The sequence below is a fragment of the Macaca thibetana genome, chromosome 7, assembly GCF_024542745.1.
Source record: "Macaca thibetana thibetana isolate TM-01 chromosome 7, ASM2454274v1, whole genome shotgun sequence".
Lineage (NCBI taxonomy): Eukaryota > Metazoa > Chordata > Mammalia > Primates > Cercopithecidae > Macaca > Macaca thibetana.
The window spans coordinates 153,986,488-154,003,739 of NC_065584.1; the positions used below are offsets into that span (position 1 = coordinate 153,986,488).

At 46.7% G+C, this 17,252-nt stretch overlaps 1 protein-coding gene and 1 non-coding gene across 4 annotated transcripts in view; one reads left to right on the forward strand and one right to left on the reverse strand.

The window, feature by feature from the left end:
• PAQR5 (progestin and adipoQ receptor family member 5) overlaps positions 1 to 17,252 on the forward strand; it is a 102,297-nt gene that overhangs the window by 20,867 nt on the left and 64,178 nt on the right. For all 3 annotated transcript variants that reach the window (XM_050796352.1, XM_050796351.1, XM_050796353.1), the window contains exon 2: positions 17,035 to 17,194. The gene's annotated coding sequence lies outside the window, so the exon portion shown is untranslated. The remainder of the gene's footprint in view (positions 1 to 17,034; positions 17,195 to 17,252) is intronic.
• LOC126960436 (small nucleolar RNA SNORA77) lies at positions 4,480 to 4,607 on the reverse strand. Its single transcript, XR_007727983.1, has one exon. It is a non-coding gene; the product is annotated as a small nucleolar RNA SNORA77 (small nucleolar RNA).

Consider the following 17,252-nt stretch of genomic DNA (forward strand, 5'->3'; position numbering starts at 1 on the left):
CAGTCATGGAAAGTTCAAGAAGGGATACTATTTGATCCCTTTAAAGCAGAAATTCAAAATCAAAGGATGTTGGCAATATCATTATGTCACAAGTATGTTTTTTTCTCTGTAAAATTTTCTAGAAAAAGCTTTTCCTGACTCTACCCTAGTTGGGGAATAGTGAGAAGATATATTTGTGTGATATCTTCGAATATTTTCCGCTGACAAGGTCTTTTGGCTTTTTTTCAGAGACTGCCGTCTTTTATTTATAAGGAGCCACAATTTTTGTTTCTAAAGCATTTCCGATTTGCCTTTAAGTTCTTTGGTTTTATCTTGTTCAGATGGAGACTCTGATGCACACTTCCTGTATCAGTTTCAAAGCTGTCATGTTGATATCCCACATGTTAGGAAAGTCTGTGAATAGAGTGATAATTATTCTTGCAACAGAGTTTTGCTTTGTCTATAGGCATGCAATGCCTGAGAAGGACTCAAAAGCCATATTTCACATTTCAGGGTTTTTTCTGACATTGTTATTCTCTCCTTTTCAAAGCATATACAAAGATTGAGAGATTAGTATGATTAGTTTCCATGCCTGGCTCCAGCAATTACCAACTCATGGCCAACGTTTTTCATCTATACTCTTACCCAGTCCTCTGGATCCCTACCAGATTCTGTTACAGCCAGTCTGAGACATCATATCATTTTATCTGCAATTACTTCAGTATACATCTCCAAAGGAAAATGGCCCAATAAAACACATAACCACAGTGTTATTACTGTACCTTAAGAATTGAGAATTCCTCATTATCATAAAAAAGTAAATGTTCACATTTTCCCAGTTGTCTCCTACATTTTGTTTTACAATTAGTTTGTTTGAGATTTCTGACGTTTAAACTTTTGAAATAAATATCTTTGGACCGAACAGATATACAATTTTGGCACCGAAGTGCAGTTTTCGTGAACACAGCATGGCAACCACTGGGTAGAAGATGCCAGACAACCGGGCCAGATCCTGCCTCTAGGGCTCAGAGTGCAGTGGACAGCAGAAGTCATTCAGTGGCTCAGCAAACATTCATTCACTGAACAGGAACACTGAACAGTGTTCCTGGGCTGGGCACCATGGGCACAGCAATGACCAAGACAAGCTCAGTCTGTCTTGACCCGATGGAAACCAGAACACTGGCATCTAATTGAAGTTTGCAAATGAAATGATAGATACCCTTGTACTGGAACCCAGAAGAGAGTGGAAGCTAATTTTGCCCTAGAAAACATTATAGAGCAAGTGACATTTGCGTTTAGCCGTAAGAAAAGGAAGAATTTTGTCAAGAAGACAGGATTACATGCCTGTAATCCCAGCACTTTTGGAGGTCAAGGTGGGAGAGTCACTTGAGCCCAGGAGTTCAAGACCAGCCTGGGAAACATAGCAAGACCCCATTTCTACAAAAATAAAATAAAATAAAGTAAAATAAAAAATAAAACTAGCCAGGGCCAGGTGTGGTGGCTCATGTCTGTAATCCCAGCGCTTTGGGAGGCCGAGACAGGCAGATCACCTGAGATCAGGAGTTCGAGACCAGCCTGACCAACCATGGCTAACATGGTGAAACCCCATCTCTACTAAAAATACAAAAATCAGCTGGGCACGGTGGTGGGCACCTGTAACCCCAGTTACTCGGGAGGCTAAGGAGAATTGCTTGAACCCAGGAGGCAGAGGTTGCAGTGAGCCGAGATCGTACCACTGCACTCCAGCCTAGGTGACAGAGTGAGACTCCGTCTCAATAAAACAAAAAATAAAAAACAACAAAAACCTAGCCAGGCATTGTGGCATGTGCCTGCGGTCCAAGCTACTCAGGAGAGAGGCTATGGTGAGAGGATCATCTCAGCCTAGGAGGTGGAGGCTGTAGTGAGCTGTGTTTGCACCACTGCACTCCAGGCCAGGTGACAGAGTGAGACCTGGAAGAAGAAGAAGGAGAAGGAGAAGGAGAAGGAAGAAGGAGGGGAAGGGGAAGAGAAAGGGGAAGGGGAAGGGGAAGGGGAAGGGGAAGAATTTCATCAAGAAGCGATGGAGGAAGAGATGTCTCATCCAGTGCAAGTAGCAAGCACAAAGAGCACATGGGGGTGGGAAGTTCCTGGTGCACTAAGGACTGAAATGAGAGGTGGGCGGGTATATGGCAAGGCCGGTGGGAGGTGGGACTCAGGGACTGTGGAGGGCTTGAGGATATGCTAAGGAGTGGGGTTTCCAGGGCCTACTGCTGGGGACTGCACTATTTTCTTGTTTGAACATAAAGTGTGGACCATGGGGCAGGAGAACAGAACCCTGCAGGAACAATGAGAAGGATTTGGATTTCCAAGCCCTTCCCGGAGCCCTCTGTCCATTAGGCTAAGAGTCTACCTGGATCTCCATGAGTCTCCAGGGATAACACAGAGGCTGGCACACAGTGAGTGCTCAATATAGGCCTACTAACAGATGGCCTCTGCCATTGCTCCCAGTGAGAGTGCTCCCACCGGCCTCCACCTTCACACAGGGTGGTGAGGGAGGGACCCTCGTCTTTATGCCTTTGGCTCAGGGAAATGGGGTGGCTTTTCCAAATGCATGAGCTGTTAGGCTTTCGGACTTGGTCCCCAGCTTCCCTGAATGGCCAGTGGTGCTTCTGGGCCAGCAGGCAGGATGGGAGCACATAGAGTAAGGCTCACCTGTGACCTTCTCAGGTGGGTGTACAAGCAAATGCCAGCATTTGCAAACCATGGGCTGGCTGACACAATTAATCCCTTTAAGACTGGCCAAGAGTTAGAGGAGTCATTCATTTATTTTCTTCTAATAGCAATGGCTTAAAAGAAAGAAAGAGAAAGAAAAAGAAAAAAGAATTCACATGCTCATTGTCAGCAAATAAGTTCCTGTTGTTACAGAAACGGAGAAAGAGTAAAGCAAATCCCTAGATTTTCTGATCTACCACTACCATCTAGAGAGAGCCACAGTGAACAGCCTTCGAAATCTTCTTCTGTTCATAAATACGAAGCAGTTAAATGTAACACCATTTTATATAGACAGTATTACGGGATTTAGGCTGTTCTATAACCTGCTTTTTTTCCTTTAACAACTTGTCATGACACCGTTTCCTGTCAGTTACCACAGATCTGTGCCATTTTTAATAGCCCCACGGTACAGTTTTGCATGGATGTGCTGTAAGTTACCCAGCCAGTTCTCTGTTGCCAGAAATGTGGATTGTTTTCCGTTTTTCTCTGCAATGTGCTAGGGAATATCATTCAGCTTTTTCAGATGTGTAATAATCGCCTAGCAGTAAATATTTAGAATAGCTGGGACAGCTAGGGCTGAAAAAAAAAAAGAAGAAGAAGAAGAAAAAAGGCTCAGTACACTCAGAGTCCTAAGCCAAGCTGGGAGGTCACCATGGCAACCCCCTGCCATCCTCACACAGGGATCGCCCCTTTGCCATGGCTCCAGCCAGAGAGGTGGGTCAGAGCTGGAGGAGAAACAGTCTGTTTTCAGCAGTTTTATAAACCAAGGGCAGAAGGCACAGGAGAGAGCATTAATGCAGACCTGAGACAGCTTACAATGCAATGGTGATAATAGCCCTTTATTGAGTCCTTGTCATCTGGTAGATACCATGGTTTTTCATCCTCACCGGAGCCGTTGAAACTTTTATGATGCTCATTTAAGTGATTAGAAACTCAGAGACTAAGGAATCTGTCCAAGGGCACACAGTAAATGATGGAGCCAGGGTTTGAAATTGGTCTGCATTCACTCCTCAGCATTCTCCTGGCCACCACAATTGGGGTGGCCAGCCTCTGTCTCATCACCATCCCTGAGGCTCAGGTCCTCTTTTCCCAGTCCCCCTAGAGCATTCATTCCCACCTCATTCATATGCAGCTCACACCAATTCTTCATCTGGCCTCTGTTTTCTGGGCTCCACTCTGGCCTCCTGCTACTCCATACCCTGTATACTTCCGCGCTGAACTACAGACAGGACCTCGAATGGCACACCTTCTTCCTACCTCCATGGCCCTCTCCTGCTGTACCCTCAACTCTACCCCATAACTGTGGCACTCCTGTTGACTCTTCAAGACTGATCCCAAGCTTTCTTTCCTTTTTTTTTTTTTTTTTTTCCCCTGAGGTAGAGTCTTGCTCTGTCGCCCAGGCTGGAGTACAGTGGGGCGATCTTGGCTCATTGCAATCTCTGCCTCCCAGGCTCAAGTGATTCTCCTGCTTCAGCCTCCCAAGTAGCTGGGACTACAGGTGCCCACCACCATGCCCGGCTAATTTTTGTATTTTTAGTAGAGATGGGGTTTCGCCATGTTGGCCAGGCTGGCCTCGAACTCCTGACCTCAGGTGATCCACCCGCCTCAGCCTCCCAAAGTGCTGGGATTACAGGCGTGAGCCACCGCACCCGGCCCCGAGTTTCATTACTTCAAGAAGTCTCCCCTGACTCCCTAACATAACGCTCTCCTCTGTGTTCCCCTAGAGGCATAACCACTATTTTTTAAGCACTGTCTATCTCCAGGCAGCTGCATTGCCCTTATAAGTCAGGGGGCCACAGCACGCTGGAATGTTTGTTTCTCTGGAAGAGGGAATGAGCAGCCACCTGGCAATGCAGCCAGATGCATAGTGAGTCTGCAGTAGCCACTGCTTTACTATTAGATATGCCGTGTGGCAATTGTTAGTGCAGATCTACACTAGAATGTGAGCTCTTATGGGTTAGAACAGTTGTGTCTGTTTCTTCATCCCCATATCTTTCCTACTATAGCTTTGGATATAGTAGGTATTCAGGAAATATGTGCTGAAAGAATGAATGAATGAATGAATGAATGAATGAATGATCAAGCATATTCCTGCCCGCTCTCCATTTCCGCTACCAGCCCCAGGGCAGGTACGAACTCGGACTCCATTAACCCAGGCAGCCTACCAAGTTCCCTGCCTGTCACCTGGCTGGTTCCTGACCACTCCCCAAACACCTGACCCCTCCTGTCTCCTTAAGCCTTGTCTACCTCTCCTCCCACCACAGTTTCTACTCACAGCCATCTGCCCGGGAAACTAAGGTTCTGGGTGAACCCTTATCATCGCCTCTACCACATCATCCCATGAACCTACTCTTTCTTATCCCTTCGGCTCCCCTATCTGTATTCCTCTCCTTGGTGGGACCTCAAGTATTCCCTGGGCTTTGAAAGTCACTTTTCTCTCCCTCTGAAATTTATCTGCAGCCTCAACTTCTCCTCCAAGATGCAGTCACGTATTTTTTTAACTGCAAATACGTGCAAATCAAATTCAACTTGTCTGAAAACTGTCCTGGTTTTCCTCACTTTCTTCATCATTTCCCATTTGATATCATCATTTTCCAGCACCTGGGGAAATGGTGCTCCAGAGACCCCAGCCAAATTTGTCTGTCTGCTTCTCTGTGATCAGACACCTGACTTTTATCACCAGGGCCCCAAACTCCCCAAAGCTCCCAGCCAAGCCTGGCAGGAGTAGTGAGGCCTCAGCAAACCTAAGGATGACTACCCATGTGAAGGAGCTGTGTCTCCTGGGCTGCAGCCTGTTCTTTCCATGTGCAAATTCAGTCCAGGGCTGTAGATCTTCAGATTTATCAAAAGGAACTGGGAGCGAGGTTTTTATGTTGACAGCTCTTGGTCTTTTAATATTGGCTTCTTTTTTTTTTTTTTGAGAGGCAGTCTCACTCTGTTGCACAGTCTGGAGTGCAATGGCATAATCTTGGCTCACTGCAACCTCCGCCTCCCAGGTTCAAGCAATTCTCCCTGCCTCAGCCTCCTGAATAGCTGGGATTACAGGTGCCTGCCACCACATCCGGCTAATTTTTGTATTTTTAGTAGAGACAGGGTTTTCCTTGTTGGCCAGGCTGGTCTCAAATTCCTGACCTCAGGTGATCTGCCTGCCTCGGCCTCCCAAAGTGCTGGGATTACAGGCGTGAGCTACCGCGCCTGGCCTTTTGTTTTCTTAATAGACTTTATGTGTTAGAGCAGATGTAGGTTTATAGAAGAACTGTGCATAAAGTAGTTTCCATTCCCTCCCTCCCACTCCCCTGTTATTAACATCTTGCATTAGTGTAGTATGTTTGTTAAAACTGATGAACCAACATGGATGCATTGTTATTAACTATTGTCCCTCCTTTACATTAGGGCTTACGCTTTATGTTGTGCATTCTATGGACTTTAACAAATGCTTAATGTCATGTTTCCACCATTGCAGTATCACGCTGGGTTTTTTTTTTTTAGACAAGGTGCCGCTCTGTTGCCTGGGCTTGAGTGCAGTGGCAGTAACATGGCTCACTCGACCATGTTATTCGACCTCAGGCTCAAGTGATTCTCCTGCCTCAGCCTCCCTAGTAGCTGGGGCTACAGGCATGCACCACCACACTTGGCTAATTTCTTTATTATTATTATTATTATTATTATTATTATTGTTGTTGTTGTTGCAGAGATGGAGTCTCACTATGTTGCCCAGGCTGGTCTTGAACTCCTGGACTCAAGTGATCTTCCCGCCTCAGCCTCCTAAAGTGCTTACGGGTGTGAGCCACTGTGCCCAACCCATGCGGATTATTTTTTAAACACTTTAGGCGTCAGAAGTCTCTGCTTTCTACACTCTTTCATCCTAGTGTGCCCCTCCTTCTCATCGTATCTACCCCACAGTATTCAGCTCTTTCCCCCTCTCTCCACTCCTTAGAGTTTCCTGTCCTTACACACAGTCAGCTTTTCATTTGTGTCATCTTTCTACCAAACTCTAAGCTCCTGGAGGCACTTGGAGGTTTAATTTAGAAGTCTCAGTCTCCCCAGTGCCTAGGGTGCTTTTAAGATTCACTAACATTCACCTGCAGGCATATTGAGCAAATGCCTGCAGATGCGTTGGCTCTGAGGCTTCCAGGAAGATGCTTTAGGGCCCGTTGACAACAGAGAAAGTGGGAGCATGTGGCAAGGGATGAAGACTTGGGCACATCTCCAGTGGCAGTGGCTGTAGGGAGGAGAGAGGAGGTGTTCCAGCAAGAATAGTTTTAGAGAGAGGAGAGGTGAGGACAAACGGCTTTGAGTGGGAGGACGCTTGAATCCTTGGGAGCTGCCCCGTAGAATGCCCAAGTTGGGATCACAGCCTCCCAGGGCTCCCCCTCTCCTGGGAGAAACACTGAGGTCAGAGAGGGGAGGGGAGTTTATCCAAAGCCCCAGAGCAAGTTTGCGGCAAGCAAGCTCAGAACCCAGAGCTCTCTCTGCCTCTTGCAGCCTTCCTGGATGGAGACAGTCCTCCATCACCCCCACCTTCTTGATGAATGGCCTGTAAGAAGGGGGTGCCCAGTGTGGGGCCAAGGTTTTCTCCCCAAGCAGAGCAGAGAGAAAGCCCAGGATATGGCCGGCAAGCCGTGTGGGGCAGGACAGGGAGGAGGTGAAAGGGATGGGGTGGGGCCACGTACTCCACCTTCCCCTTCCCCTGCCTCTCCCCAGCAGCAGCCTCCTTCGGGAAAGAGTTTGAGAAGGAAAACAAAGGCAAAACCCCTCCTCCTTAGTGGGGCTGTCCTCCCAGTCTCCCCAGGCAGCCTGGGTTCTCTCCCACCCACAACTCACCCAGCGCTGCCCTAAGTAGCCAGAAGAGGAAACATACATTCCGGTCGGCTAAAGGGACCCCAAGGGGTGAGTGGCTGTTCCCGTGACATGCCCCCCACAGTCACACCTCTGTGCCTTTGCTCAAGCTCTCCCTTCTGCCAGCGTGCCCTCTCCCTTCCTGAGCTGACAGATTCTTCATGCTCTCCTATGCTCCATTCACACGCCATCTCCTCTGTAAAGTGACCCTAAGCCTGCTTCCCCCACACGTGAAGGTTTCCTTGCCCGGATGCCTCCATAGCACTTTTGTCTCCACCATCCACACGGCGTCTAGCACATGGGCTCACAAGTTTGTGTGTCTCCCCTGTTCTGCAGGGAGCTCCCCCAAGGCCCAGGCTGTGTTTATTCCTCTGTGTCCCCAGCTGTCAGCAGAGCACCTGCCACAGAGCTGATGCACCACATGGAGGAGTGGATGAGTGGACGGACAGATGGATGAATAGCCAGTCTCTGAGTAGAACAGTCAACATGTTCCATTGAGTCTCTTATTTTTTTTTAGACGGAGTCTCGCTCTGTTGCCCAGGCTGGAGTACAGTGGTATGCTCTCTGGCTCACTGCAACCTTCACCTTCTGGAGTCAAGTGATTCTCCTGCCACAGCCTCCCAAATAGTTGGGATTACAGGCTCCTGCCACCACACCCAGCTAATTTTTTTGTATTTTTAGTAGAGACAGGATATCACCATGTTGGCCAGGCTGGTCTCAAATTCCTGACCTCTGGTGATCCGCCAGCCTCAGCCTCCTAAAGTGCTGGGATTACAGGTGTGAGTTACCTCACCTGGCCTAATTTTTGTATTTTTAGTAAAGACAGGGTTTCACCATGTGGGCCAGGCTCGAACTCCTGGCCTCAGGTGATCTGCACCTTGGCCTCCCAAAATGCTGGGATTATAGGTGTGAGCCACTGTGCCCAGCCAAGCCTCTTCTTCTATAATGAAAATAGATCTAGGTCCTGTCTTTCAGGAATCTAAATTGTGGCTACCAAAACGATAACACTTAAAATAATCAGAGAATGATATAAATCAAGCTAATATTAATAATGATCTTTGATTGAACTGTTTGCTGCCAGCCACGCTCTATGCAAAGAACCTTATGTACATTATTTCATTTCATCTTTATGCAGTTTATAAGCTAAGGACAGAGAGGCTGAGAAAGCTAAGAGCAAGGCTGAGAAAGTTAAGCAACATGTTCAAGGCACCAGTCAGTGAGTAGAGAAGCCAGGTCTGAAACCCAGACCAGTGTGACCCTGAAGTCTGGTCTCAGCCACTTCCCTACAGCTAGAGGGTTCAGGGAGGAGGAGAGCAGCAGGAGAGGAGTCTCTGGAGCCTGTGTCCCTCCTGGAGGAGGCCGACTGTGGGCTGGGCCTGAAAGGCTGCCAGGGAACTGGCCAGCTAGAGGGTATGGGAGGCTTGGGGGTAGGCCTACAGCCTGGCCAGCCTGGAAAGACTCCCAGGGAGTTGCACGGGATGGGAGTCGGGGTGGCCCTTATCCCAGCCTCACCTGAGTGGCCCACAGTGACATGGATGGCAACCCTTCCTTAGGGCCCTGCCGGGTTCCTGTTGCCTCTCCCTCTGTCACCCCTCCCTCTGGGTCTGCAGAGGAGAACCAGGCCCATTGCTTCCGGTGTGGCCTGGTTGCCTTGGGTGCGGACTTTACCCAAGTTGGAGGGCAAGGCCAGTGCAGCCTGTAGAGCCACTTCTCCCTGGATCACACCTGCTGAGGGAATGCCTCTCCCAGCCACCAGACCAGTTTCCAGTTTCCAGGGTGGGGCAGCCAGGCAGAAACAGGTTTCTGTGAAGTGACACTCCCTTCATTCACCGACTGGTAGCATGACTCTGTCCCACCACTTGGAGCCATGCCAACAAATCCTGCCCTGGATTGGGGATTCCGTCTGGACGCCAGGTTACCCTGGGAATGTGGCTTTGCCCTTGTTCACCAGGCACTGCAGGGGCTGATGGTTCTGAACCTTTCCTGGCTCACAGATGTCACTGAAACTTTGTTGAAAGCCAGGGCCCCTGTCCCCAGTGACAGACACACACACACACACACACACATTTACACTCACCCACACATAATTTAACCAATAATTTGATAAATTCCCTGAGGCCCATCCATGGATTTTCATGGACCTCAAGTTAAAAACCCCCATCCTTGAAGATAGAGAGTAGATTGGTGGTTACCAGAGGCTGGGAAGGAGGTGGGGGATGAAGGGCAGAAAAAAAATATAAATATATTTCCAATCACTGAACTAGATGGTAAATTATATATGTATATTATACCTAAATTTCTTTTTTCTTTTTTTGGAGAGAGAGCCTTGCTCTGTCACCTCACTCTGTCTGATTGTCACTAGTGCAGTAGTGTAATCTCGGCTCACTGCAACTTCTGCCTCCCAGGTTCAAGCAATTCTTGTGCCTCAGCCTCCCAAGTGGCTGGGACTGCAGGTGTACACCACCACACCTGGCTAATTTTTTGTATTTTAGTAGAGACAGGGTTTCTTCATCTTGTCCAGGCTGGTCTTGAACTCCTGAGCAGGCAATCTGCCTGCCTCAGCCTCCCAAGGTGCTAGGATTACAGAAATGAGCCACTGCGAACAGCCTCAATTTTTGTTTTTTAAATCATCCTAAAAGTTTTTGCAGCTGATGGCTCACTCTCCTGAATGTGTTCTTTGTAGTAATAGTAGCCACAATAGTAGCCGTAGTGGTAAATACCACTGGCATTGATTCAGTGTTTTGTAGTTCATAAAGTTTGTTCACATCTATTATTATTTCATTTTAGCTCCCCCATAGCCCTGGCCAGGTAAGTATTAATATGTTTATTTCACAGATGACAAAAATGAAAGTCATTTGGAACAAGCCCAGCCAATTCATACCTAGGAGACGGTAGAGAGGAGACCTGACCTTGGTGACCCCAAATCCCAACTCTATGTGCCTCTCCCCATCTTCATAGAACATTCTCCAAGTTTAGGCAGTCCAGGATACTTGTTACCATACACCAGGGAACGTTAGTGAAACCACCTTTGCAAAATTATGACTGAGACAGTGAAAGACATCTAACTTAACTAACTCCGTCTTGCTTCTAACCCCAAACTGTCTTTGTTCATTCCTGGGCATAGCCTGAACTTACTTTGGGAGTGTATAGTTTAAACAAAAATGGTAACAGCCCTTTCCCAAAGCAGACCTCCTTCTTGCCTGGGGACTAGATTAACATTAGCCACAGGATTAGAAATTATGGTTTAGGAGTCATGCAGTTGGAGGCCACAAGATTCTGACCCTCCCTAGACTGCTCCTAAGATCAGCACTCGGGATATTTTGCGGACCCTGCATTCGATGGATCAGCTGGCACCACCCAGATCAATGAACTGGCCCCTCTGATCTTGTGGCCCCCACCCAGAAACTGACTCAGTGCAAGAAGCCAGCTCCGACTCCCTATGACTTCATCCCTGACCAGCACTCCTGGCTCATTGGTTACCCAGCCCCCCACCACCAACCAAGTTATCCTTAAAAATTCTGTTCCAGGAATGCTCAGGAAGACTCATTTGAGTATAATGAAACTCCAGTCTCCCACACAGCAGGCTCTTTCTCTATTGCAATTCCCCTGTCTAGGCAGGGGAATCGGCTCTGTCTAGGCAGAGGGCAATGTGAACCCCTTGGTCACTTACAAAGTTGGTGGCTCATCTGGGATTGCCCTTGTGGCTACCTGCCCATGGTTCAGTGGCCCCACTCCAGTGATGGATCGAGAAGCCAGCCCAAGCAGCTGCCTAGTTCTCTTGGACTGGGGCTGACTCTGGTACTCTCTGTACTGGTGGGGTGCTGCTGACCCAGTGTGCATGGATCTAATTGCAATGGAGAAATAGTCCTGGGGCAATGTCCCTTAACTGTAGCCCTATCACAGGGTGTCTATATAGCCCCATGATGGGGTATCTGTCTGTAGCCCCATTGTGGGGTGTCTGGATTGGTGAGTATCCTAGATGCTGTCAACACCTCCTTTCTTCTCGCCACTGGTTCTGTAACCCTATGGTGTGGTGTCTGTAGCTCCACCATGGGGTGTCTTGTGTCTGTAGCCCCATTGCAGCATGTCTGTTTAGCTCCTGTGGGGTCTCAGTTGCCTCTTTCTAGCTAGTAGGAAGAGTCTTGGTTTGAGAGACTTATCCTCAATCAGGAAGATTTTGAGGAGGTTTCTCAGATGGATAATAGGAGGATAGTTTGGAAGGGATACTCTTGGAGTTCTTGGTTAGGGATCTGATTTGGAAGGCCTTCGGTCCATCTCGTCTTTATGTGTGTTTGTATATGTGGAAGGGATCTCAGGAGGGGTTGCTAATGGAAGTCCAGCAGGTCTAACTCAGAGAACGCTCCTTATTTGTCTGGTTACATTTGGTGAGCCCTAAAGAAAGCTCAATAGGCCTGTCTCTTGGGGTGACTATCTGGTCTTTGCCTTGCCCAGAGGTCTTATTGTGAATTACCATTTGGAGGTCACCCCTCCCCACCTGGAGTGAATCAGAAATAGGGAGCAATGGGAAAAAGATTGAGCTTTCCCTGGCTGATATTGGGTGCTGAATGAGGTGACTGATGTCTGTTTTGTTATGTGGATTTTGCTGGGATGGAAAATCTTAATTTGGTTCCACATGCAGCCCATTGGGCAGCATCTTGCAAATTAAGAATCTTGCCTATGGTTCCATAAAACAGCAAAGTGGCTTTTTTTTTCTCTTGTAAAGTGGCTTGAACCCCACAGCTATAGCACAAGAGAGCAGGGTCATCAGAAGCCACTCCGTTCTTCTGGAAGCTGCAGAGAAAGGCAACCCAGAAACCTGATATGCCAGTAAAAAGGGTAAGAAATTCTTACCGGCCAAGTTTCTGGTCTCTCTTTCTCTTTCTCTGTCTGGGTAAAACAGTAAACTATTGGTCTCTTCTGCAAGGGTTTGATGAATAGAAAAAAGGATTTGTGAGATTAGTCTTAGGCGGTAGCCAATCTGCTGTACTTTGTGCAAAGAATTTGTCTTTCTGTGTTCTGTAATGGAGAGAGGGGTATCACAGGATAGAATGTGGGTTTAAGACCCCTATAAGCTCACTTTTCAAGCCAGCTTGGCAGGCTGCTCAGTTACAAACCTTGCTACGGGTCCCTGAAACCAACACTGGATGAAATTTCTCTGTCTTGCTTTGTGCCCTTAAGAGCTTAACTTTGTGACCATGTGGGGATACTTTCTCTTGGTTTCTGCCATCCAGAGGACAGGAATTTTGGGGTTCATGTCATAGTCCTAAAAAATGTTTCTTGAGCAGTTAAAAGCCTGTGCAAGCTTGAAATTGGTTTTTCTAATCTCCTTCTGGGGAGAGCGATAGAAACTGCTCAATGCTGTAACTCAGTAGTTGAGGCTTTGCCTTTTGACAATGGCGGCCTGGGTTTTAGTCTTGGCTTCTGGAATGATTCCTTTCTGGGTTTTATTTATGAAACTTTGCCATTTATCGAGGTTCCCCCCCGCCGCCCCACCCCAGCCAACCCATGGATAGCTTCTGATTCCCTGTCTTGAATTTTCCTTTCTCTAAACTACCCTGGGGGAGATTCTAAATCTTGTTCAAAAACAAAAAAACAAAAAAGAAACTGCTTACCATCTCCTTGAGACACGTATGTGTCTATGGTTAAGTTATAACCTTAGCTAAAACTTATTAATTTAGTGTGGGAAGTTAACTGTGGTAGAATTTAAAAGCCAAAAATATTGGTCGCTCAGTGTGGCTAAAGTTGGGTAATAAAAATTTTTAAAGGATTTTTTTTTTTTTGAGATGGAGTCTCACTCTGTCGCCCAGGCTGGAATGCAGTGGCCTGATCTCGGTTCACTGCAAGCTCCGCCTCCCGGGTTCACGCCATTCTCCTGCCTCAGCCTCCAGAGTAGCTGGGACTACAGGCGCCCGCCACCACTCCTGGCTAATTTTTTGTATTTTTAGTAGAGACGGGGTTTCACCGTGTTAGTCAGGATGGTCTCAATCTCCTGACCTCGTGATCCGCCCGCCTTGGCCTCCCAAAGTGCTGGGATTATAGGCGTGAGCCACCGCGCCTGGCCCTTAAAAGGATATTTTTTAAAAAATGCTATGGTTAAACGTCAGCTTAATTAAAAGTGGATAAACAAGCAATAGGTAAATTTAAAAGGCCTTTATGTTTTTCTCTTTTTGGATCTTGTTTTTTTCCTGGAAATAGTTTTTTTCTTCTCAGTCAACTGAATTACTTTTTTCCATTTTTTTGTCTTGCCACTCCTAATGCACACATGAGAGGCCCTAAGATAACTTCTGGTAGCCTGAGACTCCTTGGGAAAAACAGAGGAGGCGCCACAGACCCCGTTTTGGAAAAAGCTCTGTTTTTCTCATGGAACCCCAGGAATTAAAAGCGGATAGATCCCTCTCAAAATCAAAGGCTCTGTTCTGTTTTGCATTGTGTTATCTGACAGTTTTGAGTTTTGGGGGTATCAGAAATTACTTCTCATTATGAGAGAGTTTTGGTGTGTAGTAACTAGGTAGGAAATACACTTTAGGGGATGGCTAACAGTAGTTATGGAGGGATACTTGATTCTGCACACTTGGATCAGAGACGCTTGCTCTTGACCACCTGGAAGATAAGGAGACATCCCTGCCCCCGACTGGGAGATGAGACTCCCCTGAGAGATGGGCCGATTACAAAATGGGCTGATTGGCTTTGGCTGCCTTGAATGGAATGCAGGGTAGAAGCACTGCGCGGTCTTCTCCCACAGTATTTCCCTCCTCTTGGGGATCCAGGATCCAGTATAAAATGGCACCATTAATTCTGGGGATCTGTCTTTGCCTTCAGCTGCTTACTTGCTGCCTATTTGACCCTAGAAACGCATGCTTTCACGGCCCTGTTCCTCCAAGGGCTCCACCCTGAAGCCAGTCATCCAATTAAGAAACTGGCAAATAAGGCCAAGCATGGTGGCTCACGCCTGTAATCCCAGCACTTTGGGAGGCTGAGGCGGGCGAATCACAAGGTCAGGAGATCGAGACCATCCTGGCTAATATGGGAAACCCTGTCTCTACTAAAAACACAAAAAACTAGCCAGGATCGGTGGCGGGTGCCTGTAGTCCCAGCTACTCTGGAGGCTGAGGCAGGAGAATGACGTGAACCTGGGAGGTGGAGCTTGCAGTGAGCCGAGATCACACCACTGCACTGCAGCCTGGGTGAGAGAGCAGGACTCTGTCTCCAGAAAAAAAAAAAAAAAAAAAAAAAAAGAAAGAAACCGGCAAGCGAAAAATCATACAAATGCTGAATCTTCTGTCTATCTGTATTCATATGTGGTGTGTGTGTGTGTGATGTTTGTATAAAAGAGCTCTGATTAAATGGCTTAGATATATAAGCATTTAAATCAAACATTTTATTAGAGAAATAGAAACTATAATACCTTTTTGTTCACATGACTCTAGTAGTCTTTTGGAAATAAAGACAGTTGTTTTTGTTTTTGTTTTTTCTTTGAGACGGAGTCTCGCTCTCTCACCAGGCTGGAGGGCAGTGGCACAGTCTCGGCTCACTGCAACCTCTGCCTCCCAGGTTCAAGTGATTCTCCTGCCTCAGCCTCCCAAGTTGCTGGGACTACAGGCGCCCACCATCATGCCTGGCTAATTTTTTTGTGTTTTCAGTACAGATGGGGTTTCACCGCGTCAGCCAGGATGGTCTTGATCTCCTGACCTCATGATCCACCCACCTCGGACTTCCAAAGTGCTGGGATTACAGGTGTGAGCCACCGTGCCCGATCCCGGAAATAAAGACAGTTTTAAAGATTATTGGTAAAATAAAAAGTCTTGAAAATGTAGACATTTGGTCTAAATTAAGGTTAGATATCAGATTTGCTAAATGCTTTATGGTCAAACTGTTTCTTTGACTTTTGAAAATTATTCAGTTTCCCGTGCTCGCTTCGGCAGCACATATACTAAAATTGGAAAATTATTCAGTTTCCCTACTTTGGAGCATTAGATGATAGATAAGGCCTGGGGACATATGGAGAACCAGGCCCGCCAGCTATGCTAAGAGTCAGACCTTATCTTCATTTCTGGCTGATGTCCTAGACTCCACCCCAGTACATAATTAAAATCAGTTACTTATCAGATTTTTCACTAAAAATAAAAGTTGCTAAGATTTAACATTGTAACATGTAGCTGAGACCACTGGAGAAACAGTTTTATATACTAGGTGTGTGGGGAATGTGTTTTTGGTAAAAGATGATAAGAAGGCATGGAAATATGGCTTTTGTGAAAGGGAATGTAGTTTTGTCCACTTCAGAGGGTTTTAAAGATTGTCTTAACCTAAAAGAGTAACGGAACAAAACTGAAGGTTTAAGCAAAGGGAAAAGTGTTTGTAAAGGTTTGATCTTGTAAAAAAATTCTGTGGGTATAAACAAGTTGGCTAAGATTTAAAAGAAATTGGCTGGGTGTGGTGGCACTTTGGGAGGCCGAGGACGGGGGATCCCTTGAGGTCAGGAATTCAAGACCAGCCTGGCCAACATAGTGAAACCCCATCTCTACTGAAAAAAAACAAAAATTAGCTGGGCGTGGTGGGAGGCGCCTGTAATCCCAGCTACTCGGGAGGTTGAGGCAGGAGAATCGCTTGAACCCGGGAGGTGGAGGTTGCAGTGAGCCGAGATTGCACCACTGTACTCAAGTCTGAGCAACAGAGTGAGACCATGTTGCAAAAATAAATAAATAAATAAATAAAATAAAAAAGATTTAAAATAGATTTTAGCTTTTTTTTTTGAAACGGAGTTTTGCTCTTGTTGCCCAGGCTGGAGTGCAATGGCACAATCTTGGCTCACTGCAACCTCTGCCTCCTGGGTTCAAATGATTCTCCTGCCTCAGCCACCCGAGTAGCCTGGATTACAGGCATGTACCACCACACCCAGCTAATTTTGTATTTTTAGTAGAGGTGGGGTTTCTCCATGTTGGTCAGGCTGGTCTCGAACTCCTCACCTCAGGTGATCCACCTGCCTTGGCCTCCCAAAGTGCTGGGATTACGGGTGTGAGCCACCATATCCAGCCTTTTTTTTTTTTTTTGAGACGGAGTCTCACTCTGTCGCCCAAGCTGGAGTGCAGTGGCGCGATCTGGGCTCACTGAAAGCTCCGCCTCCTGGGTTCACACCATTCTCCTGCCTCAGCCTCCCAAGTAGCTGGGATTACAGCTTTAAAAACTGTGCTATTGGAAAAAAGGAAACTTCTAGGACTCTCATGGAGAGCTTGTGTGTTAAACATTGCTAATCCTTTTGTTTTCAGAGTCAAGGTTACTTATTTCTTTAGAGTTATTTGCAACTTTTAACAAGTGAGTAAAATATACTCCTGTGGAAAATTTTGGAGCATATTTGTTTCTCTCTACCTGATTGCTCTAGAATTTGGAAACCATTTGTGTGTATTCTCAATTTATGGCAGTATAGTTAATTGCATAAGTGCAATAAGAATCTGTTTTCTTTTGTAACAGGACACCATTGGAGAAACTGGTCGTTTTACCAAGGATTTGACTGGAATGGCATGCTTCCTTTAAAGAATTAAAGTTGACTTATAGAGCCAATTAAAGCCGTTTGGGGAATCTGGCCTCATACCTTGTCCACAGAGTTCCTGTACAAGGTTCCTGAGCTGTGGTAAGTACAAAATGTCACTTTCTAACAGGCCCAGGAACCCCAAGTTATCTTGGGACCT